The sequence below is a fragment of the Hesperophylax consimilis genome, chromosome 8, assembly GCF_061612785.1.
Source record: "Hesperophylax consimilis isolate HC1 chromosome 8, BYU_Hcon_1.0, whole genome shotgun sequence".
In the NCBI taxonomy this organism is placed as follows: Eukaryota; Metazoa; Arthropoda; class Insecta; order Trichoptera; family Limnephilidae; genus Hesperophylax; species Hesperophylax consimilis.
In genome coordinates, this window is record NC_142843.1 from 24,217,808 (window position 1) to 24,242,922 (window position 25,115).

General features: G+C 33.1%; 1 protein-coding gene across 2 annotated transcripts in view; it reads right to left on the reverse strand.

Annotated features, from left to right (window-relative positions):
* Positions 1-25,115, reverse strand: part of Exn (Ephexin) — an 84,469-nt gene that overhangs the window by 53,890 nt on the left and 5,464 nt on the right. The window contains exon 2 of one of the 2 annotated variants that reach the window (XM_089635078.1): positions 16,594-16,666. The exons of the other annotated variant lie outside the window; for it this stretch is intronic. The gene's annotated coding sequence lies outside the window, so the exon portion shown is untranslated. The remainder of the gene's footprint in view (positions 1-16,593; positions 16,667-25,115) is intronic. 2 annotated transcript variants of the gene reach the window in all.

The following is a 25,115-nucleotide window of genomic DNA, read 5'->3' on the forward strand; positions in this document are numbered from 1 at the left end:
TTCCCAAAAGTGCATTTTTCTGTAATAATATAACGTATTAAAAAAGTTAAATAAAAACTAAACTAGTTATGTGTATGTACCTAATATGTAGCACAATAAACAATATTGTGCCTCTTATACATAGATTTCAATATTCATTTGTATAATATGATATTATAATAACATAATCGATTCAACAACATGTGGTAGATGCATGTACCACTGAACATACGCTGTACCAGCATTCCATCAAACGATCAGTGGTGTATGTACTTACCATCACACATTTTCTTGTAAAATATATATATTTTTTTTTTAAATCTAGAACAATATATTTAGTCAAATATAAAAGTTTTTTTTGGTTCGGTAGTTGTATCTTAAAAAAAGTGTCCTATAAAGGGATAATATTATGTTGAGTACAACCTTCAAAAGTTATCAAAAAATATTTTAATTAATTTTTGTGTTCCATATCCAACTCGGCAATACGGAACGGAATCATCTCGGGGTCTGTCTGTAACAGGTGTTTTTTTTTTCAATTTTTTTCAATTAATTTATTTGACGTAAACAAATTAAATTTGTCACAATAACTTTAGTAAATAAGCTCGGTAAGTATTGGCACACTCAAGATAAGTCACCAAACAGAAAAATAATTTTTAAAAAACATCGATAACTCGGGACATGACAACACTAGTGGACTAGTGTATCGATATAATTATTGAGAATGTCACATCACTTCGTTGACTGTATACGTATTCAACAAAACCCTCTCCGCCCCCCCCTCACCCCCGAATACTGAGAGAAAGGGACACATGCACCTCAGCCTGATAATACCTAAATAAAATTGTCAAAATCGAGGTTTTGTAGTCCTCATTTTTCTACTCCAAAACTGGACCGATTTCCAAGATTTTTTTTATCAAATGTATTGGAAGAAAACATTCTATGTCTGTACGTTTTGCTTTTTTAAAAAATACATCGTCTTATTTGTATACTGAACGTTTGTTGATGGCGTTAAAAAAAGGCAATTTTAACAATTTTTGAAGGGTTATAACTCCTATAAAAAGTAACTTATCAAAAAAATCAAAACGTACCGACACGCTTGCGGTTAATATTCATATTATATAAAAAAAATATTTTCTCTAGTGTCAAAATCCAGAGAGGGAAATGAGGAATACGTTTGTATGGAAAAAACACCACCCGGTTTCCTCTTAAGACGAAGAAAAACACTAAAGGTTGGTTTGAACCAAAAATAACAGAACTTGAATTCTATTATCTTTGGTTTGAACTGAATATTCTCACTCTTATGACCTGTCAACTACATATGTAGTAGGCATTGATGTAAAGTCAATGGTAGTAGGTAATTATGAAGTCAAAAGATCACTTTTATAGAAACTTGACGAATTGAGAATTCAGAATCCGAATGTTGCGGTGTCTAATTCTACAGTTTTTCCACGGACTTGAATTTTAATGTGGAAAAGCGGTAATGAGGAAATATCGAATGCAGAAAAATACGATAAAAAGAGACACGAAAGAAGTTCTGCAGTGCATGAAGAAGACAGAAGACAGTGTCAAACACGGGGAAGAAAGCATATGCAAGTGCATTTGCTTTGATAATATATCATGACGAAACGCGAAAATATTCGGATGTTCTTAATTAACTTATTCGTAATTTACCAAAAGTTTATCAGCAAACCAGTTAATTCATTCGTAATTCCTGCAATCCCGTTTTTAACCGGATTACCAAAAATTTGAAGAGATTCTTAATAAATTGGCAAAACTCATTTGTCTCCGTGTACTTTCATATTATAAAGCATAGGAAACCTGAACACTTTGGCCAGTGGATATCTAGTGGACATATTATATGATCCAAATGAATAATAATTAAAAAATAAGAAATCCTACAACTGTCCAGTCAAGGTAAAATAAAAAAAACAAATGATCGAGGAACCTTTTTTGTATGTTTTTATTTAGTTATAAAAAAATTACATTTTTATATCTAGTACAAACCTATAATTTATAAGCAATAATTAGTCGCCTGAAATATCAATACAAATTGAAAATATCTTCCGAGTAAAAATAAATGCGGCCAACGGGAATTGAACCCATGCCTTCTGATGTCCGGTCGGGAAATATTTTCAATTTGTATTGATATTTCAGGCGACTAATTATTGCTTATAATTATTTGTTATCCTTTATGCTATGCATAAAACCTTGTCTTATAAACATTAGTTTATCATTAAAAAATAATAGTACAAACCTTATAATAACAACTTATTTCTATGACATTAAGGACACTTTACAATAGACCTAAAACTTATTCTTTATAGTATTTAGGCATAACCCTCGAAAAGCAGCAAGGCTTTTAGCTTCTTTAACATCTGTCGGTAAATTCATTAAAAATCTTAAATCCTTAAAAATAGAGATTATTTTAGGTTCCGACAAATTTGTTTTTGGAAATATAAAATTTCTAAGTTTCTCGTGGGGTAGCCATGTATTACGAAATTAAAATTTATATTCTTAAACATGTATTTCGTAATGAAGAGTAAGTTGTAAAACACCTACATTGGGTTAAAACGGAATGTTCAAAGTTTAAAAAGCAAAAAGTTTTTTTTTTTTTAAATGTGAAACTTCAGGGAGGATAGGTCATGTAGACTGACATAGTGCTTACCTTTCTGTTAATACCCTTAGCAGCCACTTAAATAAATAAGAATATATATATATATATATATATATATTTTATATATATATATATATATATAAAATATGCCTTGTTAATCTGTGAGAAATAGTTAGGATGCAGGCGAATTCTCCAATTAATGTTTTTTTACTGTCATGTTTATTACTGTCTGTATTTGTGTTTTCTCCAATAAAACAGAAAGATTAATCCATTCCTTAGTATAACATACCTATTCCTCACAAAAATTCACGAATATAAATGTGTATACAATACCTTCCCTGCATGAGTAGAAGAAATTAAGAAACGTTCAGAGTGATCGATCAGTATGTATGAAAAATAAATAACATAAAAAGTGAGATAGTAATAACAGCATGGTATGAACTAGTGAAAATTTGAAAGTGATCTGTTTGTGTTTGTTCTGTTCATCACGAGAACAAGGTATCGTGATTTGAAGTTTGCGAACGTCGAATGAAGGTCCCAGGTCACAGCTGATATGAAAGAGTTAAATATTACGATGGTGCAGAGCAGCGCCAGGTGGTTAATCATCGTGCACGCTTTCATTATTGAATTATATCGTCTCATATCAGGGCTACCAATAAACCGACAAACTAGAATCGGTTTTCGGTTATATTTGTATTAAAAAAACAAGGTTCAATCCATTGACTGGTTTTGACTTACAAATATTTGATTGGATTGATTGTGCCATATCTTATCGGTCGTATATGGCTCCATTATACAATCGATTCCTGCCCTTCCCGTGTATCACTGGCATGCCTATTAGGGTGGATCGATTTTTTGTTTTTATGTTTTTCTTAGTAGCGGGGTGTGGAATGGATGCTCTATGGGGATACTTTTAAAAGTCATTATGACAGCATTAAGATATTTTGAGTGCAAGTACTGCCCCAAGTCAATTCAAATTTTTAAAAACAGCGAGAAACTAGAAAAATAAGGGTTTAATCTTTGCTCAATAAAAGTAGTTAAAATATTTTAAAAAAAATAACATTTCATTTACTAATAATATTATCTACTAATCAAGAAACAATAAAAGTACCATTGCTACACAAATAATCAAAAAACAATGTTAAAAAATAAAGTCAAAAATCATAAAAGTTATTGTGTTTTATAGTCCTTCTTCGAATTGAATACTGGCATTATACGACAAGATTCCAGCTTGTTTTGTATCCACCCTTCACGTATTTCAGTGCCGCAAACAGCAAAGCATGATGCCGTTACCACTTTGATGCATCTTTCCGTGGCTTGCGTGTGACTGGGCATAAATCGGAACTTACACAAAATGTTGGATTCGATAATTTCGTGGTCTGCAATGGCATCAATTATTGTCTCGCTAGATATCAGTTTTGTAAGAGGTGGTTCTGATGGTTTTTCCCAGTAGATCAAGTCAATAAAGTCTGCTGCGTTGAAATTATAAGTGGGTAGCTTAAATACTCCTATTGGAGAGAACCGTGACGTACGTTCTCAGATACTTAGAATACGTCTCAGAGCCAACTCTCTAATTAGTCTTCCTTCTTCGTTTAATATACTAATAAGTGTATTTGAATTACGGGATCTACCACCTTTTTCAAATGCTCTGGAAGGTAACGAGACAATTTTATGGTTAAACACACGAGGGTTGTTTTTTTTTATTTTAAACCATATCGCAGCATACACTCTTAGTACAAATTCAGTCAACATCACCTGATTATCTGACGGATTCTTGGTTGAAATGTAAAGTCAAATATTAGAATTGGCTGTTGTTAATCAACGCGAATGACAATTTTACTCGGGTTTCTTTTCGCTAAGTTTTCGTTACATTGTCCTTCGGCGATTGCTCCAATAAATTCCAGTAAATAAAGCTGGTCTGTACTAAGGTCGTCACGGAATTTTGTAATGTCCGGTTAGTTGCATTCTATTGCTTGAAATTCTATCACAGGAAGATGTTCACAGTTCTTGAGTAACTTTCTTAGTTGGCTGCTGAAGCTTCTAGGATCTGTTGCTGTTCCATCAAGATATTATTCGAAACGGTGTCTTAAACTTAATTCGTTAGCATGTAACTGAGAGACCAACCACTGAAGTGGACGATGGAGCTTTCCTTCGAGAAGTCGAATAATCCCAGACTTAGTTCCAGTATTAACTGCTGTTCCGTCACATCCAATGCACGCTAAATCAATGGATTTTGCCACAAAATATACAAACAATTTGTGAGCTATTGTTTTCGCATCGTCGTGGCCAATGTATTGTGAGCCAGGTTCTTTCAAAAGACTGATATGTTCTTCTATGACAACTTTTCTGCGTCCATCCTCCATGATTAATGTTTTATCCTTTCGACCGTCAAACGATATGCAAATGCACAAATCAAAGTGGGGCTGGTTGATGGCAGTCAGTGTGGTCCTAGTTTTGGCACGAGCACGTCGAATCTTATTACGATCGATCACGTTTGTTAGATTGTCTGTTGTCACTAATCCAATATCTTCCAAAGTAGCGCATACGATGGCAGCACCTGCCTGATCAGAAATACTGTATCAATCCAATGTTCTGGATACAAAAGATCCACTGTCTGTTGGATTTATTACATAAGAAGAAGAAGTAGATGAAGCAAAGTATTGTTGGTCAGTTGGAAGATCAACGTTAGTAAAACTTGAAACTGTACTGCGAGATGTGGACGGTTGATCTAAATATGTTTGTTGTGTTTCTTGGTAAAGTTTGCGCTTTAATTTTCTTAACATATTGCTCTCATTTTGCTCAGTAGTTTTTCTATCTAAAAAACCAATCATCATTTTTCTGTCACCTCTTTGATCTATCAAAAAATGTCTTTCTTTAATAGGTACTTTTTGATCTTGCGCACAAAAACAATTTTCGAACGAAGAACATTTGCAAGCAGCGATATCAAACAACGTCTGGGTGCGTCTTTTGAAATCATCCAGTTTTTTAAGGTAACTCTCATTATGCTTTCTACGTTTGCATGGTTTAAGAATCGCCCGATATTTTTCATGGTAGTCCTTTATTCGCGCCAAAATTGTGCGATGTTCCACGATCGGTAGAGACGGTCGTTTCCAAATATTTTCTATTTTAGCAGCAACAATTTCACTAAAATCTCTTACCAAATCCTGGAATCGTTTTTCTGTGCTTTGCGAGACGTGAATAAAATATTTCATCATGTCTTCATAACTTGGTAACACACTAGCTGCTAATTACAATTGTTTGCTGATGATTGCAATAACGCATGCAACACCCCCGCGGCCCCGAGTCACTGCGCGCGGGAATACGCTATGCGCGAGCGAGGCGCGAAATTGGACTCAGCAATTTGTCAAATTTTCGCGGGAAAATAAATATTATCACATTTTTTTAATATTATTATTTAAGGCGCGGCAATTTTTATTCATTATGATATGTAAAAGTAAAAATTGAAGTATTAATATTGACACAAAACTGTTTTACAAGGGGATATTTTTTTATCAGATTTTAAATAATTCAACTGCTTTGGGGCAGTACTTCCTATCAAAATTTTAAATTGATATTTTGTATGCTTAATCGTATGTACCTAGAGCATCTATTCCGCACCCCGCGAAAACTGATTTATAAAAAATAAAAAAATTCCATACAATGGCGATCCACCCTAATGCCTATGTCTACATCGCACAATCGACTCCTGCTCTTTCTATGTATCACTGCCATGCCCATAGCTCCATAGCAAAATCGACTTCCAATCGACTTCTGCCTTTCCTATGCATCAATGGCATTCATCAGGATTGGTACTAGAACTCAGCTGTGACCTGCTAGTCAGGCTTTCATTGACAAACTTTATACAGGCTGTTACTGCCAAAAATCAATATCCTTATCAGCCCTCACGTATCTCGCTAACATAATTTCACAGTTACAAAAACCATTGAATAATTATTGCAAAACTAACTGCTAGGGGGATTCTGATTAACCGAATAAAATGTCTGGTTATAGGTTATATTTCATTAATTCAAATATTTGGAAACGGTTTAAATCGGTTCAGAGGCCCTGGGCAACTCTGTTTTTCTCAATAAATCTGTGAACTGCAAGAACATCAAATTAGAGCCATCGATATATAACGCAGTACGTTCACACTATTCCGTACTAATCGCAATTAGATAAAAGACGTGAGTTCAGATAAAAGTGAAAGGATTAGGTTTTTATAGAGATTTTGAAAAAAAACTTCGTAATGAATCGAAGACAACATAAGATAGGAAAAAGTTGGAATGTAGGTTAGAGATTCAATACAAAATCATGTACTCAGCTGTCGGCCTTTTATATTGTCTGTGAAAATTCTATTTGCCTTTCGCTGGAACTTTCTATGCAGTGTCATTTTTTTCTTACACGACTGTTCTTTGTTGCATGGGAAATAAATCATATGGTATACATGACTTAATTTAGTTCAGATAAGGTTCCGACGTGTAGAGAAATTTAATTTATCGTGAAGAAGGTGCTCAGTGAAAAACCTTTTTACACAATTTTAAAGGATAAATTCAAATCTTCTTTTCGTAAGTGGTAAGGTTAGGAGATGCAAACGGGATTCAGGAGGCGAAGGTTGCATTTCCGCAAACCAACGCACGGCTAAGGATACCATGCAAAATATACGTGGTTTTAAAATTATATTTATTTGAACAATTCCAAATCAGTTTTATTTGAGAAAACTTCAGTCAAATAATAATTAAAATGTTAGTTTCGTAAGAACCTCCATTGGAAACAAAAGTAAAACAGAAAATTTAATATGAGACATAGAGAAAGAAGAAAACAAAGATAACGAACGGGTGCGCGCGCAGTTTGCAAGGGAAACAGAGCGGTTCATTCCGAAACTGGTGGACACAATAAATATTGTGGTTTGAATCAAAGAATTTCTTTAAATTAATCTACTAATGGCAAGCCACAACGGAACTGCTTTCTTATAAAAATATTTATTGTGGAAAACCTCAAAACTTTTATTATTGGACGCATCAACACACTCGTGTATATATTGCTAACTATATTATTTTTATCAAAGATGTAGGCGTAGGTACCCCAAATTAAACGAGGAATTTTCCCCAATGAAATGTCTTTATTGGTAGTAAACTTCAAGTCTTGGGAAACTACTACTTACAAGAATAATTTATTGATATCGATATGACAATCATTATGATCGCAGTAAAAATTAAGAAAAAAACATTATTATTAACTATGTGTAGAAATACTTTTTTGTAAACGTGGAAGACAGGACGTTGTGTGTATAATTGTGTGTATAATAGGGTGTACAGTTGTGTGTAAAAGTGTGCGTACAATTGTGTGTACAATTTCTACACCAAAACGTCAACCAGACGGACCTAGACGTCACCAATATTTTGTTTAGTTTCATCGAGAAGTTTGTTTACTTTAAACTTTAAAACACCGCATTAAAAGCATGTCATTTTTTGCACTTACTTGTAAAACAATTTTCAAGTCTCGAAAGTTATTAGGATATTTTTAAATTCTTTAAACGTTTCTATTAAGTGGGTGAAAATGTATTCGGAGTAATTGAAGTTGATTGCCAGTTTATGATTGCAGAGTCATTAATTTATTAATTTAGTTGATATTTAATATTACGAGGTTTGAAACATTTCTTGTGCAGGTTCTCGTCAATCTCTACATGTGGGACAGCTTATGGCTTATGTTAGAGCAAGATGGTAAATGATGGTCTGACGTAATAGTAATACACCTGAGGCGATCATTACTTCAGACAGATGGATACAGAATACAGACATACATTTACAAGTACTTAGTACTTACACCCAATAGAAAAGTAGTCCAAGCCAGTGATGTGAATAAACTTGTCATGTTGATTTAAACAGCTTTAGAGTCGAAGAAGATATTATTATTTATGAATGATTTTCATAACACGACATAAAAGAACAGTTTTGCGCATAGACATATGAATATTAGTAGACCTGCCCTAAGTGATTAAAAGCGTATTATCCCCACTCCCCATACCGGTTCCATTGGAGCCGGCTGTGCTCGCGTATGGCCTCAAGTGAAATTTGAAAACGTGACGTCATCATTCTTGTGCGAACTATGGTCGAGGCATCATCGGTTCATTTTACGAAATAACACGGCAAAATGTTGACTTGTACTATGAAAACTTGTAAAAATAGATGTGAAAAAGAGAATAAACCCAATTGTCGTATTACATTCCATATATAAGCATTATTTTACTTTATTTTAAGCATATTCACATCGTATAATATGAATCAGTTGTTACTATCACATCGAGAAACGTCTGGACGCGAAACACAAAGCTGGTTGGTTGCTGGGAAGTAAATTATGAACATTTATAAAAGTGTCTTAACTAAATACTTAAACTAAATATTCGATTCTGAAAATAGAACCGAATTTTTTTGCCGAATTTGGACTTCGCAAATTTGTTCATAACGTGGCGAGTAATTTGCGCTCCCATGTAAAAATGTCTATTCATTCAAAAGCAGATTTTACTTTTAAGAAGTAAATGGTGATATTATAATGCGAGATGCCTATTTACTGTCAGATTGATTTATTGACGAATCACAGTCAGCTTCACTCCCTTCGTTCTTCAACAGTTGATTTTACCCCTCGCCATTATCTTCTCGTCTATTAATTCCTATGTCTGTGGTTTTGCGGCAATTCTTTTGAATTATTTAGTCGTTACTGAGAATAGACGTATGTTGCGTATTACCAACATAAGTAGTAAGTTAAGTAAAGAACTTACCCATCACAAATTATGTACCACAGTAATAGGCATTCATAAAAAAATAAAAAAAAATTAATAATAAATTTTAATAATAAACCTCGAAAAAAATAAGTGGCCAAGGCAGCGAGAATCTATATAAATAAAAATGTTAAAGTTCGTTTGTTCAAAATCTTAAATCTCCAAAACTTCTTCACTGATTGCTTTGAAATATTAACACAACGTTGCATTCGAATACGTGTGTGTTTTTATATACCTATGTTATATAGGTGTTACCTGCGACAGGTATAAACATGTATTTTTTTAAAAACAGTGTCATTGTTTCTCTATCTGCACATACAGACTGAGCCATAGCGCGTGGCGGGGTACAGCTATTAGAAAATAAATGATAAAACAAAAAATCTGGTTGAATGAAGTAACAAAATCCTTCAAACAATGAGTGCGATAAAACAAAAAAGTCTGGTTGAATGGATTAACAAAATCCTTCAAACAATGAGTGCGATAAAACAAAAAAGTCTGGTTGAATGGATTAACAAAATCCTTCAAACAATGAGTGCGATAAAACAAAAAAGTCTGGTTGAATGGATTAACAAAATCCTTCAAACAATGAGTGCGATAAAACAAAAAAGTCTGGTTGAATGGATTAACAAAATCCTTCAAAAAATGAGTGCTGGCGTCGTGAAATTTGTACAATTCGTTCTGTCTGTAATTTATAGTTTAGCGCAATTATTTTCAGCACGCAGTCATTTCCACCATGACTTGTAGATCTTTAAAATAACCATTTAACTATGAAACACCAGACGACATATTAATTATTCGGTTATACTATTTTCAATTGTTTAGCAAGAAAAATAAGTGATGATACTGGGGCGAAGCCTAGTGGTATAGCCAATACATTACATTCAAGAGATAGATACCTGCAATATTAGACATCAGGTAATAAGCTAGGAGGCTCCAGATGAACAAGAATGTATGATCGATGAGCAATGTGATCTACCTTAAATATTTGACGTCATTCTAAACAAATACATATAATAGGTGACGTAACGCAAAGGTAAATTGGTACGTTCGTACGTCGAACCACGTTCAAACACATCAACAATAAAGTAATAATACACTGTAAATCCATGTATTTTTTTAATCGATGAGATAAGCCCGTAGTTACAAAAGAGTTTTCAGGATTGATCTAAAAGTTTTTATAAGAACTGCTCGTGTAAATACTACGTGTGTCTGTGATTTAAATTAAAACGATGATCAGAAAATTAAACAACGTGAAACCACAAACTAGTCTTTAGTTCAAAGGGTTTCGTTTTTTTTTTAAATATTATCTTCCTATTACATTTTAAGAAACAATGAACGAAGTGTTAAGCTTGAAAATTGAAGAAAAAAATACTCAAATAAAAGACGCACAATATTTTTTTTTCTTGTTAAATTGTAAAGGTATTATATCCCCCGTTTCCTGAAGGTTCCAACAATCACAAATCTAAAAAAAAATAGGTGAACGTGCTAATAAGCCTGACGCGCGTACACTTAAAATGTAGAACTAGTCTCATATAAATTCTGTTTGAAAAACAAGGGCTATTTTCCTACATTACCATGATTTATTTCTGATATTTTTCTTCCCCGCAATTGGTCGATACCCGCAGTATAAGCAACTAGAGATTTCCCACAAATTAATATGTCAGTGGCGGTAGAATGGATAGATTTGGGACGGCGGCCTGCCAGTATTGATTGACCATTTGCATTCATAATTAATAATTTCAATAATAATAGTGGTAAGTATTGCGGCAGAGCCGAGACGGAAACTCTTAGTTAACTTCTGATCTTGCCCACGCACTCTCAAGTCAATTTCTGTTCGACATAAAATTGCATGAGAAACTAATAGATCTGATACGAGAACGCGAGAAATGATTATAATAATATCACATGATTGTGGCAAGGTCAGTAATTTATTATGATTTTAGATGGTTCTTGAACAACAATCTTCGGCGCAATAAGGAATTTGAGATAAAAATTTATTGACTTTTAAAAAATATATTAATGTGGATCAAAAAACGCCGATTCTGGTTACACTTATATTTTTTTTATTTTATTTTTTTTATTTGGTACAATATTTTTTTACATTTCAAAGTTTTCCAGTAATGTTGGCCTCATTGGGTGGCTTGCCCGTGCTGAGGCCTTCATTTTATAATATGAAAATATAATCTAAATACAATCTACAATATAAGATAAAATAATACATTTAATATATAATCTTGTGTGTTTGTGAGTGATGTGTGTTTATATTGGTTTTGTGTGTTACGTGTAGGTATTATTTTTATTTTATGCTATGACATTTTGGTAATATTGTCTTTTTTGTTCTTTAATCCATTTTGTAATTTTGTGTGTGAATTTATTTTTACTTTCCTCAATTTTAATTTCAATTTTTAGACTGTTGAAAGCTTTTATAGCATGGTATTGGTAGTGTCTTTGTCCAAAGCTTGAATTTACTGTTGGAGTTTTTATGTTTTCTTTGTACGCTTGTCTAACTGGTCTGTTAGTGTTATTTTGTGTATGTTTACTATAAGAATTAATAAACGATTCTTTTTACTGTGTATACGGTCCATGATTGGTCGAACGAAATCTGATGTCAACGTAATAATTAAACATCTCTTTCTGTTACACGTTTACTTTGACAAGAAGAGGAAGAGGTCGCTATACAGTTTTGTATTGTGTAGTTAGGTATGTTGATCTGAGACATTATTAGACTATAGTTAGGTATGTTGATCTGTCTTGACATTTTGGAAGGTTTTGAATTCAAAGCGGTAAAATTGAATGTATTCCATAATAAAATGCATCTCAAACAAGCGCGATCGCGACTAAAATCACCTACATGCCAATTTGACGTTTTTGTAAAAAATAGTAGGTAGGTACTCATTTCAAATTTACGTAAAAGCAATTACAATAACTCCGCTGGTGAGAACTCGCCACGGCGTGAGCTACGTAGGTACATCCATCGATAATACCGTGTAGACTTCAGTGTACTGGCTTTGTCTGGCGATGTTTTGGGCGAGAACAACAAATTTTAACAATTAATTTCAGTATGAATTTTATATGAGTATTTAAAAAAAATAATACCCTTAATTTAGTAATAAAATGTACTGGAATTCCTTACTAAAGAACAAAAAAAAATCTCCATACAAAATGCACTAACCACAGGACGTTAAGGCCCCGTAGTTAGTGTTCAAAGATGGTTTGAAAGGGAGACATATAAATACGAATGTTAGAGGGAGCGCGCTAATATTAAAAAAAAACGATAATAACTAAGCGAAAATGATGAAAAAAATCAATAAAACACGACTCGTTTGAAATAGAGCGAAAATCTGTCGTTAAATGCTTGCATTTAAAGATATATAGTGATTTTTTTTCATATATTTATTGTTATTAAGTTTAATTTGTAGAACTCCATTTTATTTTTATTTTTTTTATATATAAACAATAATATTATTATTGGGTTTATAAAAACAATTTATTTTTAAACAAGTTCTGCTGTGTAATTATTATTACGCGTGACAGCTGTTTCGCCCTCTAAAGGCATTATCAAACTGTGGTCAGTGGTCAGCCCACTTACAGACGATACATTTAATAATAATAATTACACAGCAGAACTTGTTTAAAAATAAACTGTTTTTATAAACCCAATAATAATATTATTGTATATATGTATAAGAAAAAAAAAAATTTCATACCTGTAACATCCTAAATAACAGAACAAAACGGGTTCTTAATAATTTTAGGAGCTTACATACTTTTCGATTTTTTTTCTGTCGATGAAATTTCATATAATTAACGTTTCGGCATAGCAAATTTAATGTACAGATATTATCTTAAAAAATAAATTCTTTTTTTGGAACTTCAAAACGAGAAACTTGTTATAAATCGGTAGAAATTTGGTATGGGGGGGGGGCTTAAGCACACACAATGAAAACGAACTTTTAAAAAATCCACTATTTAACTTTGAAAGTGGTGTTGATAATTTTTTTTTTAAATTTACTCAAAATCCTTATTTTTAAATAAAGTAGTGATGGACGTCTCGAAACATTTTGATAATCGAACGTCAGATTATAATTCCGAATTATTAAACGGATGACATTAAAAAAAAATTCGTTCTCTAAAATAACGACGATGCAATTTTTAGATTTTAAAATTTCGACATCGTATTGGTCATTATTTTTTAACATCACACTGCGTATTTCAGAAAATATAATCGCTTAGAAACGAACGATTCTTTAGACTTTAAATTTAAAATGTTACACTTTTGTTCAAATAATTTATTCTAAAGAATTGCAAACATTATTAAATGTTTTGAAACTTTATTACGATTGCTTATGTAATCGAATGAATTTTAATTGATTATTTTTAAATATCTCGATTATGCATACTACACATCACTAGAATAAAGCCTAATTGGTAAGAAACCCGTATATTATTTTGTTCTCTGAGTAAACAGAAACGAGGTGTTGAATCATGAACAGCCTCTTTTCTTACTAGTTAATAATTTAATGCAAATATTTGAACGGCCGGTAAAAGGTAAAGTGTAATGTAACTCCGGATGTAAAGTGTGCCGGATGTGTGAGACGCCTTCAAAAGTTGATGACTTAACAAATTATTTACAGTAATTATTGGAAAACTGCGAGGGAAATCATAGATTTTGAAAAACCGAGCATGAAGCGAAGGAGAAATTAATTAGCAATGCAAAGTTGTTAAAAAATTAGTAGTCATGAACATAATATTTACCTGATCGGGTCAGCACTCGGTATTGGACGATAAGGCCACACTGTAAAGCGATAAGTTAATTTCGAAAGCAAATAATAAGAAATTCAACATGCGGCACTGTTTATAAATTAATCATGATAGACAACCAACATCACTAACAAGCGTTGGAAAAGGAAAGTTAGCATCTGCTAAAATATGGCCTAAACCGTGTAATGGGCATAAAACCTTTGAGAGATAGAAATAGTCAGGAAAGCACTTTATCGAGTTGGCACTACATACTAATATCATGCAGTAAAATTATGCAGGTAAATTTGTGCAAGTACAATCGAAAGTTTGTTAAATAGCGGTTCTATAACCAGTTGGCAAGTTACAAAAGAAAGTGCAGAACGCATGCAGAATAATGTGTATGCAGGGACAACTCTCCTGGCAACATTTGACCTGAAGTGTGCGTGCAAACACATGCAAGGTAAACAATTGAACCAGTTGTCATTTCCATAATGTCTATTTTGTACACAAGAATTTTCGAACCAAGGCTACATTTAAAATAGTAAGCTATTTGAAGTCCAGAACTGTTCCGATGGGTTCTTTGTACAATTTAGTTGGTACTTTGTTTTATGAAGACCCATAGAAGTAGCAATGTAATTTTAATGAGACGAAGCATTAAACATGGATATTGAAGATAGGAATAATGAAAGGAGCTGTGAAAGTAGAACACAGCATAATTTAATAAATTACTACGATTGTTTGTACCCAACCGACGTCATCATTGGGATAATTTGATTTCAATAGACACGAAAGAAGATAATTATTAACTAAATTTCCACTTTTCTAATTAGTAAATTAATATCGTTATTTGAATTAGAAAATGGGAAAAGTATTTAAGATTCTGTGTTAAGGGGTAGATATGCCTTTTTATTCAGTAATTTTATTATTCATGAAAATAATACATTTTGATTTCTACAGCGGAAGAATTATCTTGTAATGGTTAAATTCAAGCGAAAGTTAGCATAATGTAGGATTATGGACAATATTCAACTCGTACAAATGATAAATGTTATACTGAGGGAAAGGATAAACCATTCCAGAAACATTATTATCATAGAATCCCGTCTGACTTCAGGATCGAGCATTGAAGACCATTGGAGAAAGATACTTGTTCCCACCATCTTAGATCCGATGGATTCCCGTGCTTCTCTGCTTTAACTTAATTTCATTTTCTATTTAATTATTAATTTTTTAATCTCTTTTTATTTATTTTACTTTATGTAAATATTATTTGTACTTATATCCTCTATGGGATGTGTGGGATTGCACTAACCTCCCCACATCCTGGAATAAAGAATTTATTATTATAATTATTTATTTTTATTATTATACTTATCTGACGTTAATTTTCTAAATTGTCATCCTACATATATCACACCAATTAATTGATTATTGAAAATATCAATATTGATCTACTGATAATACTTCCACGTTTACGAAAGTGCCGTGATTAATAATAATATCAATTTTATAAATGAGATACTATCAACTTTAAAGTATTAAATAATATAGTTGACGTTGACAATGATGGAATATCACACATATCACAGGGAAATTCATTTTTATACTGATAGCACAAGCTAAAACAAACACAACAACAAAACAAACGTGACTATAATAGCCAACGCAATGTATAATCGAGAACAATAAAAGACACGTATTTAACTGTTTCGATTGTGATTCAATTATTTTCTAAGCAAGTCTATTTAATGTTCACTCATTTATTCTAGCTAAAATGAACAAGGAAACAAAAGCTGACCTGGTATTTATGTGTTTGTGATATGAGTATTACATTATTACTGATGCATAAAAATTGGCACAGCCAGAAGCACCGTGGCGCAATGTTTACAAGCGCAGACTGAATGCATTATTATGCATATTATTTCACGGTGATAAAATAATATGGCATTGCGTAGGACATGCATTCCGTATCGTGTTTTTACTTTTTACCCAGAGGAGCGATCCTCTAAGCGGCGCGGGTGACGTAAGAATTACGGATTGGCCTCGCCGGAGAGTTACAAGTTACAACCCAGAACAGGTTGGAGAATAACTAATCTTGAAGGTATCATTATATATTATATGTTGAGATGAAACAGAAATCAGAATTAAAGAGTTTCTCGCTGGGTAGAAGAGGATGCAAGCAAAGCGCTCAAGAGTTTTTGATAAGGTTTTCCTGTTGCAACAGTTCGCAGAATACTTATCACAGCTCACAGCAAAGAGAAAATAAAGTACGTACTTATGATGTATTTTTATTATTTTAGTAATGAAGGAGAGATTTGAGAGTAGGCGATAGTTAAGATCGATGTTTAGTAAAATTATGGAAAAGAGAGATCGCACGTTTTGATTTTATAGATATTGAGGTAATATTTGAATTTCATTATCAATAAAAGTAAAACCGGTTTCAACTATGCGCTATTACGATAAAGTGAAAAATTCAAAAACCCACCTGAAGATCAATTCTTGGCCAAGGATGACGTCAATGGCATCTGCGTTTGCAGCAGGTAATTCCGAAATATCAGCTGAAAAAATGGAAAATAATTATTATTTGGTTCCTATTCACACGACTTAATTAATTTCTTCTTGATTTAACTGGAATAAAAACCACCCACAAATAAAAATGCATAACATAACACATTCCTTCCAGCGGGCGCGTTGAGAAATTTCTCTTGAGCGGGCGCTTGTCGTAAATTTTACGTCATCAAATTTTCTCCATGTAAGTGGTGTTTTCTTTATACAAACGTAAGGGAATTTCTTTAAGGATATGAAAAATCATAATAGGCAGTACTTAAAAAAAAATATTTGACTTTCTTAAAAAAAACGAAGCAACACTCTAAACATGTTAATATTTCAAAACAAAATATTTTATCGACCTATTTAGTCAATATTCTCATCCTTACAATTGTTACAAACCATCTCAACTGAAGAATGGTTCTTGAATGTAAAGGACTGGCAACGGCAACACTTCATTGATGCTGAGGATCTTTTCTTATCCAGTGCACATAACCGACAAACACCGCATTTTGGAAAGCTTCTGTTATCGGTTCAACTGCCCTACCGTAATTCACTTTGAGAAAAGCATTTATATCTTGCGGTAAATGTTTGACATTTAATTTGACTCTAGCATAGCTCGAAGCTCGATGCTTACAACTAAGTCGCAAGAGTGGGGGAAGGGATAAGGCGCGTTTGTAGTAAATTTTACGACAGCGCGCCCGCTGGAAGGTTAATAAAACTGTTAAAATCACTCGAAGAAACGGGCAAAACTTGTTTTTATACATTTCGATATTTACGATAAAAAGTTTTCCAATAAAAGCATTTTACAAAAAGGTTATTATTCATTATTTTCGCACATTTTCCCACGTCGGACGATAATATTTTTTTACATTTCACATAAAACTATTTTACCAACAAAAGCTCTATTCTTTTGAGTCTTCCATAAGGAAAATTCACAGTTTACAAGAATTATCATAACCGTGCTCGTTATCTGATGTCCCCGACGTAAAAATGTGAATTACTCTAATAACTGTTATTATTAGTTAGTAGGTACCTCGATTGTTTTGATTGTGCGATGTGACAGAGTATAATTTGCACGGGAATCATCTGCCAAGGAGTTATTGGTCCCATTCACCGTTAGTGAAGTAAGGCAAGCCTTGCATTCTTCAGCGGTCAATATGGCTGTTATTGCTATCCGTTATCCAATGGTTTCCAATCTTTTTGAGGTCTTGAGAAATCTCACAAAATACATTTTTTTCTAGTTCTTCAAAACTTTGACCGCTTCGATAAATAACAGATAAATATGAATCGCACCAAATCAATTTGTCCTACGACCAGAATATACTTTTTTTCATGCATGGTTGTAAATTTCAAATATGGAAATCTTTATTTTCAAAATTCACAATCGTAATTATTAGGGTCAACCAAAATTTACACCGCCATCGACCGTTTGGGAACCCTTGAGCTATCGTATCTGACAAATGCGCAACTGATTAATTATACTGAGTGCGGTTATAAATTATTTAATGGACTGAAAGATAATATTACATGAAAACAGATAAACAACGTTAGCTATTGAGGGTGCAGTCTCACATGCAACTCGGTAAACATATAATACAAGTTGAATTAAGGAAGACTGAGACCCGTAAGCTTTGAAATTATATTCATTTTAATGTATATATTTTCCCTTTTCCCCATAAACGAAACATACATCGGAAAGGTGGGTGACCAATGGAGCTATCAGCGGCAGGACCATACGTACTTTCCTTGTTTATTTTGGGTATCAAAAAGCTTCCGGTCTCTTTATCAAGTAGTCACAGAGCGCAGAAGAGGCAAAATCGCCGGACTACAACTTCATTATCATGATGACTGATGACATTATCAGTATCACTCTAAAAGAATTCCGACTATTACTCATTATATCGTGTCTCAGGCAGGAGTAGTGAGAAGCTATAACTTGTACACTCTGGTGGTCAAATGACACACTTAAAAAAAAACAGTGCATCCTTGTTTATAATATCTAGTGTTTTATTATTAACTATACAAAATGATTGCAAACACCATAAACGTAAACTACATACAATATAAACTATAAATATAAACTACATACATTTTAATATGTTATAGTATTTTTATCATGGTAAGAAGTACCGAGAGATACGATGATATTTATCGTACTAGCTGTTCACGTTACCAGATTCTAATAAATCTATGGCATTATTTTATTATTATAAAAATCAAAAATAGATTTAAATTAACGATGGTCGTATTCAAGTCATTCGATTTCAAAACAGGTATAATAAAGCGCAAAAATAAATTCAATATTATTCCCGTATACGAAATAAAACGGCGAAGCCCAATTTTTTATTACTACGTTTGTCTGTCTAAGCGAATTATCATCTAGTAAATTCGATTAATCGCTTTAAGAATTGATGGAATTTTTTAATCGAAATGTCACGAATGAATTTTAATCGATTACTTTACGAAACAGATATTTCAATTCTTGAAATAATCATTCATTTCGAAACGCATATATCGATTATGCCCATTAATAATTGAATTGATGTTTTGATTGAAAACTAGCGAACGGTCTTCTTTTGAAATCTACCTCGATGGTGGCGGGCAATAAAATAAAATATTTGGTTTACACCTGCGTCAATTCTATTTATTAAATTATAAATGACACGTAAAACGGGTTTTTCTAAATATAGGACTCACAATTATAATAAGAATAATGCAAAAATATAATGTGACGCAAGATGAAAACCCAGGAAAGAAAAAGACTCACGAGTCCACGAGACAAAAAATCAGAACAGAAAAATCCCCATTAGAATCATCTATGAACAGAATGGAATACTTGGAATAGACATTCCGAACCTACGCGCAGGAACGGGTTTCGTAATCTGCCATTGCTGATTTACGATACGTTGAGAAGTCGGGTCTTGTAGGTCTGTAGGCAAGCAAGAAATGTACGCGTTTGGAGTCACAATTTCATTCAATTCTTATTCTCGGCGAGACTGCCCAATGGAGCCCGAAGTGCAACAGTGTCTTTCGCCAGTACTCTGTCTCGTGCCTGCTTTTTTGTGCTCGAGTCAAATGACGCAAAATGAACTATCACCGTAGGAGAGTAATGTACACGATCAATAATAATCCAAACAACTATTGCGCATTATAGGTCCCGCTGATAGCGGAGTTCTCGAATTACAAACTGACAAGACGAAAGCGACCGTTTTGGCAACAACTCAAGTTTTAAATATTTACAGTAAGCGTGTACCTAATCGTATAACGGTAAATTTACAATAATTTCAATAATCAAACCTGTAAAGGTCATGCACACAGACGATAACGGTTTCCCTCAATTTTGAACGGTTTATCTAATTTTCTTTATTTTTCGATGTATTTTTTCAATGATATTCAATCCAATGCTACTGAAAGGGGATTATTATCCAAACAAGCGGATGGAAGGTTTTACTGGTTTGCATTGAATTGAATTCTGGCCTTAAAAGACTGTGGAACTTTAAAGTTTATGGGAAAAATCACATGATAATTTTCGCATCCCGAATACCGCCTTCGGACGGTAGATTATGATACATTGAATATTTTAATTTGAGTTTTAATATTGGGTTTGCCAAAATACTTTCATGGTTTTTAGTTAACAGTTCAGGGGCCTCAAATAATTTGAAATATTTGAGTCGTAATTAAATAACCTGATCAGATACAAGCGGTCATAAGTTAGTGTAGGTAGTCGAACACAACATTTTTCATCAGAATAACTGTTCAATCCTGATTCTACTTCAACCTACGAATAAAGCGTTTGAAGATACCTTGACACAATTCAGTTTTAAACATTGTCCTAATAGTCCAGTCAGTGGGGAGTTTCACCTTGCAAAAGGTTAGGTAGTAGCGATTTTGATATATGTTGTTAAGATTGGGACTCTAAGGAAAAAAAAAAGTTTTCGACCCTGGGAGGGTCGAGCTCGACCCGCCATCTTGGATTGAAGGTGCCAAAATTTGTTTTTTTCAAAATAATTGTGAAGTGGTCGTTTTTACAACCAAATTGTTGAAGGCAAACTTAAAGACAACTAAATTACCTACATTTTCTGTAGAAATTTTTTTTTTGTAAGTCTAATAGATAACGAGTTACAGTAGCGGAAATGTGAATATTTTTCTAAAAAATGATGAAATTCCCAACATTGTAAATTTTTCGGGTTATTCATTACATAATTATAATAATTTTGGTAACTCAATTCCACACCACCATGAGGTAGAGAACATGTCGAATTTTTTTTATTGTGGTATCCCCAGTAGGTCTACTTCACAGATTATTATTACTATGAATTATGTTACTATAAATTATGTTACTTAATAACAGTCTTCGTCATCAATGTCATCATCTAACTCATTGCCTGTGATACTGAGATTCTGGGCTTCCATTGACAAAATCTCTTCTTCTTCGTCCTCGACATCGATGTGAACCTCTGGCGAATTTCGGCATGTTTGACCATTACAGCACCCACATACAATAGAACACTTCAATCCAGCTTTCCTGCAGCTACATGCAACGCCGCATCCTTTTTTACAATTGCATGAAATAAATTTTAATAAAGTCTCGGGTGCTGGTTTCTTTGTCATTCTTACTGGAACAAGCCCGTTGGTGTCACGTTTCCAGCCCCAGTTTTCTGGATTTTTTTGGATTCCATACCATTTTTGGACTTGATGGTACGTTCTAAATGCATGGTACCGTGCAGCGTCGTTCGTTGGTGGTAAAGAGGCAAGATTGAATTTGCTTTTTGTTGTCGACTTTGCTAAACGTTTGTAGCGGACTTCTTCCAAGGTATCCTTATCCATGTCACCCCCGTACAAAGCAACAAGAAAGCGTGTTCCTGCAACTGCTATGTCTTCTGGTGTTGCATCATGTTGTTTGAAGATTCCTATCATGGCATTGAGTCTTGTGTCGTTTTGCACAAGCGAACAAAATTTTGTTTTTCCTTGGTTGAAGAAGGACGATGTTGTATCGCAGCCGCTAAAGGCATGAAGAAACAGAATATTCTCAGCCGCCTCTTTGTATTTCACACTATTCGCGGAATACAGTCTTTCAAAAGTTTTGCCTCTCCCAGGTTTGCGAAGATATATACTAATTTTGGGTGGTACATATGCTGTCAGCAGAACTAGGAGATCAACGTCTTCGCCAGTAATGAAAACAGCGTCAAATGATGAACACAAGGAAATCGCAGTACTGACAATCAACTCATCAGCATCTTCTTCAGCCTGCTTAACTGTAAAATCATCCTGTATAATATTGCTTTGTAAGCATCGAAATCAGACGGACTTTGTTATTTTCATTGGCTAAAAATCGTTCTTGTGAAACTTGAACTGGCATTGTTTCATCGAAAAGAACATCTGCAGACATGAGCATCCAGGCAACGTCCTGTAACCAGGACTCAATCAGTGTTGCCAAGTCAGCTGTAGACTAGGATCCCACTATAACAAATCAACGTCATCGAGCAACACGGATGATGCTATATAAGTATATTGTAACGTAGAAATACGTTAAAATGATATTGTGTACTATGTTAGTACAAAATTTATCAAGAAAACTGGAGTTTTACAATTTTTTGTCAAAATTTTCTTCTTTCAACCGCTGTAACTCGTTACCTATTAGACTTACAAAAAAAACTCTCTACAAAAAATGTAGGTAATTTAGTTGTTTTTAAGTTTGTCTTCAGCAATTTATTTGTTAAATCAACCACTTCATAATTATTTTGAAAAAACCAAATTTTGGCACCTTCAATCCAAGATGGCGGATCGAGCTCGACCCCCCCAAGGTCGAAAACTTTTTTTTTTCTTTAGAGTCCCAATCTTAACAACATATGTGAAAATCGCTACTACCTAACCTTTTGCAAGGTGGAGCCCTTTTTTATCCCCCACTGACTGGACTATAAAGCGAGGCACTCAAAATCATTGATTAGAGATTAAGATTATTGTATGCTGTGAAAAAGTTATATTAGTTATCTCTTGAGACAAAAATTATCATTTTAAAAAGCGTGTGCTTTTTTATTGTACGGTTGCAAATTATGTGAACGATTCGTATAGTCGGAAAACGTAATAAAATTTTATAAAAGCCTTAAGGCTACGTAGTAAGCATTAAAAATGAAGGAAATGGTTTGAAAGAGATATATGTAAATATGTATATTAAAGGGAGCGCGTAATTTATTTATTTATTTCTAAATTCAAGCCCGGCTGGGCTTTTATGTGTTATTTTTTAAAAAAATTTACAAAGAACATATAAATAAACACAAAAAAAAAACAAAATCAAAGTAAAATCAAGAAAAAAATAGAAGACAATAAAACACAACCTCTTAAACAAAAACAAAATAAAGTCAAAACGAAATAAAGTAGAAACTAGACACTTCACCATGCTAGATGGAAAAATATAATACTAGGAAAATTACAAAACTTTGGTAATATTATAATTAATAAGATAAAGCATCTTTAAAATAGAGCAAAAATTTCTCGACAAATCTCTTCCAAGAAACACTGTATTTTATTATCTTCATACCTACAATATGTTAAATTAAAGAACCATATGTTTTTATAATTTTCGGAGTTTACTTTGCGTTTTTTTTCTATCGACGAATTTTCTTATAATTACTTTTCAACTCGGCAAATGTGCAGAGATTATCTTAAAAAATAACACACATATTTTTAAGGACTTAAAAACTTACAGTGTTCAAGGGAGAATTATACATATTATAGTGGACTGGAAGGTTGGTACGAACGAGTTAATTGAAAACTATTACGTCATTATCAATAATATGCGTTCGTGAATGTTTGATGTACAATTTATGGATATAAAATAAAACTTTTATTAAAAAAAATTATTAAAACAACAATTTTATTTTCAACAATAACACTCGTTCATGATTTTTTAACGTAAAGGTTTCGTACGAAATAAAGTTAAAATGTTTAATATTTTATTAATATCTGCGGTTAATCGGGAGCGTCAGCTGAATGGTTAGTCACGGGAGCAGAGCTGCTTGCATAGAAAAATAGTATTTTCCTACCACAGGATGAATCAGCGGATAACCGGATTGTGACTAAGTTATCCGACTAACATTGATCTCCTGTTAATGTCTGAAAGGAGAAAGTTGGGGTGAATCAATACCACGATCCAACTGTAACTTTGATGAATTACAATTATATTTTTCCATCCGCTGGACAAGAACGAAAATTACCCGAATTTTTAAATCGCAATCTACAATCACCTTTCGATGTAAAATTATACGGTTCCATGATAACTCGTCAAAATGACAATTCAACACAGCTATAAAAAGTTCTATATTAAATAGTTACATATGTAACCTATTTAACCTAGTTTTTGTTTAATCACTTTTCATAACTTTATAGCACTTTTTATAGGTGTGCTGAATTGTCATTTTGATGAGTTATCCGGTCACCAAATTATAGATATTACAAGTTAGTGAGAAGTGAAATAAAGGAATGTACCTAACAATAACTAGGTGTGTTGGCTAAAATTGCATCCGATTGATATTCCAAGAACACGACCTAGATTTTTATTGGTCACCACCGAAGAGAGAAATATTTCTGGAAATTTGTTGGTTCAAGATTAGGAACTGTGACGTCGTTATGAATATCAACTGCTTACCTAATCATAGTTCCGTGTTATGATATTTTTAGTGAAATGGAGTGACATTTCCAAAATGCTTTACTATTAAGTTTAATTTCAGGTAGACATAGTTCGCGAATCGGCATGAACGGGAATGACAATAATAACAGAGGAAAACCAGATGTCATACCACCATTATTGATCAAAATAACCGACACGCCGGAAGTGGTTGCCAATTTTTTACTTGACAAAAGTCTATTCGGTAAAAAAGTTAAACAAATTGATTTGCACATATTAATCACAAGGTCATCATCGCGTTAAACATAGATACTGACGGGTGTAAATGCCCACTTCATCATAATATGACATGAATGCGAATAAGCACGATATCAATACAAATTAGCGAAAGATGATAAAGAATAATGTAAAAATTGACAAAAGAAAAACCAAGGCCAACAACATATTACTTTGTGTGTTTTCAGTTATTATCTAGTTACTGATGATTGAAAAACAATTAAATATGGTAATGTTTGTATTAAAGACAAGTGGTCGAGCCTCATTATACTAAAATTGAATGTGGTAGTAAATTTAACTACTGAATGTGGTATTGTAATGGCAAAATACAAAAAAAGCATTAACTCCATTATACTTAATGGAAGTCATAAAATAATATAATATTATACAAGGCAGCAAAGAAACTACACACAAAGAGAACATTCGAGTCAAAGAAAGCCCTGATTTACGATTGTGTGAGAAATTTGCTGATGGTAGAATAATGGTGGAATTAATGAACGTTCACTTACTTTTTTGAGCACACGTGAGGTTGTTCTATGAACGACTTTTTTTTACAT